Here is a 2,608-nt window from a genome sequence, read left to right on the forward strand (position 1 = left end):
GTATCTTTTAAGGTTGTCAAATTTTTTAATAAATTTACAGTTTACTTCAATTTGTCTCGTACTAGATTTAAAACTTTTTTCTATTTCGTAAATGTATTTAGCAAAAAAATTTAGAAAGCTTGTTAGAGTCGGATCAAACTTAATACTAAATATGTAAAATGTTTTGAAATATACATCAAATGCTTCAACAAAACTGAACGACGTAGGTAGACTTAGCTTCTTACCATCAACGACTACAAAATACCGAGTTATTGCTAATTTGATAGGCCCAACAGCAAGTAAAGTAGGGTGACGTGAGGCAGCGGCTACTTCTTCTATAGGCGAGTTGTGGTTTGCAAATGAAATAAAATTGCTTTCAGAGACTTTATATGAAACCCTCTTCGCCAAGTTACACTTCGCTGCAGTTGAGGGCAGGAGTTTTAGCAAATACAGAAAGGGTTGTATTTCGGAATTCCAACCTTAAAATATACAAAAACGTTACGCCTGGTATTGAATAATATCAAAGATATATGAATTTTACCATTATTTATAGGATTTTGAACTCCAGAGGACTCGTGATATATTTCCTTAGCGAAATCTGAGTAATTTTACCACTTCTGCAGTAAATATTTGCTATTTTTTCCGTATTGCAACTCAAAATCAAAAGAAATCTGTAATAATGATATAATAACAAGAAATAACAATTACATTCATGAATAAATACAAAAGTGAATATATTGTCATTAATTACCAATGTTGCATCAAACAGAAAAAATCTAAACGTTGAAAAAATGTCTGTACTCGCTGCACAAAATTTCTGACGACCTTTTATTGTCTTGGCCAGTCTTTCTTTTATAGTATCTCTCTGTTCGCTCACAATGCAATTTTTGAAAAATTCGATGTCTTCATTGGAAAGATTTTCATCGTTGCTCGCGCAAACTGCTTCTGCAATATCTTCTGACTTTCCCTCAGTTTTACGCCTTTTCGAATTAAAATTTTTTAGTTTCGAGGACAAATACCCAGTGTTATCGATAGGATTGTAGAAAAGCTCCTGAAAGTTTAAATTTAAAGAATTAGGTATGACGTATGACGAAAATGAAAGCAGACAACTATGGTGCTGCTTCGTGAATGCAAAAAACTGATGCTTTCATATTTTACTGCGTCATTTCCCGAATTCACGAACAAATACTTACGATTCCACCATATGCGCTTCCTTCAATTTTGTAGTTTGGAAAAAGGGCACTAATAGCCTCTGCAGTTGCTATTTTCTGCGTTTTTTTAGGGTAATTTCCAAAATGATGTCTCATAAAAGATACCGCCTCTCGAACCAGTAGCCTTCTTGAAGAGTCTGTATGAGTTCCACTATCACTGTATTCTCTCAAAATGTGTGAATAATCTCCGCTTCGCAGATGTGCCTCTAATGCAGCGCTGTGGATTTGAAATACCGGCGTTTTACCAAAGATTTGGATATACTTTCTTCATCTAAAAACATAAAAATCAAAGTAGCCATAAATGTACATACCTGCATATATTATTAACAATGCAATATCATGAATTAAAGAACAAATTCACAATTATTGCATAAAAAATGTCTTACCGCCAGTGAAAACTTCAAGTAAAAAACAACTGCATTTGCCGTATTGCTGCACAATTTGGTGGAGGTGGTCGTTTTCGATATTTGCTCCATCTCGATCGCGAAATTTAAGCACCGCGTTCTCGTGAAAATCAAACGCCAATCCAACTGCAAGAAATGGTTCACGAAAAGAGAAAAGTACATACATACAGTGAGCCATTTAGTTTAGGTACCTACAAAGGCATTCCCCCCAATGAAGCTCTACTATTGAATGTTTCAATTACAAGTCAAAAATGTTTACTTTTTACTAATTTAATGAAGAAAATAACGCTTAATTCGGGGAAATGCCGTTGTACGTAAACTTAATTGACTCACTCTATGTATTTTTTTACTTTGTTGTACTATTTTAACTTACCCGAATATATTATATCATCAGTTGTAATTTCCTCCGTATTATCATCGATAACTTTTCTAATTTCTATAAATTTGATTATATTACCACTTTTTACTTTGACAAATAAAGCCATTTTATGATCTTCTGTACATATGTATGTATGTTGCGCGAGAGCTTCAGAAATATAACATTTTCAATTACGAAGAAAAGAAAACAAAGCAGCTGACGGCTGTCGACATCAGAGACCAGCATACGTACGTAATTTCGTGCACGCCGAAAAACGAGAGAACGCAATAAGGTGTGTGTGTAATCATTCCAGTAGCGATGCCACTTTTATTAATTGCGTAACAAACTGGTACTTTGAAAATGTCTCGGTACATTGCTTTAGATTTTGGTATTTTTCTCTCAATTTTGGTATAATTTTACAAAAAAAAGTTGAATAATTTAAATGAGAGCGTCCAACGTAAAGGAAACGAAAGTACAAATTTCTTAATTAAGTTCCATAAAAATTTGTAAGCGCGAAGGTAGTTCGAATAACGGAGTTTTTTAAATATACTATTTTTTGCTTATCCTTTCGTCACGTTAGTGACAAAAAAACTATATAAATAGTGACTATGACTAAGAAAGCGTTGAAATAAAAAAAAATATTCCACTTGACAAAG

The 2,608-nt window shown here is 33.4% G+C and overlaps 1 long non-coding RNA gene across 1 annotated transcript; it reads right to left on the reverse strand.

Moving 5' to 3' along the window:
* Positions 1-591: 591 nt before the first annotated feature.
* On the reverse strand, positions 592-1,218 carry LOC137246689 (uncharacterized). The gene is made up of 3 exons (XR_010951645.1): positions 1,173-1,218; positions 731-1,030; positions 592-650 (listed from the first exon to the last, which is right to left on the reverse strand). It is a non-coding gene; the product is annotated as an uncharacterized lncRNA (long non-coding RNA).
* Positions 1,219-2,608: the final 1,390 nt, after the last annotated feature.

This window comes from Eurosta solidaginis, chromosome 3, assembly GCF_040869045.1.
Source record: "Eurosta solidaginis isolate ZX-2024a chromosome 3, ASM4086904v1, whole genome shotgun sequence".
Lineage (NCBI taxonomy): Eukaryota > Metazoa > Arthropoda > Insecta > Diptera > Tephritidae > Eurosta > Eurosta solidaginis.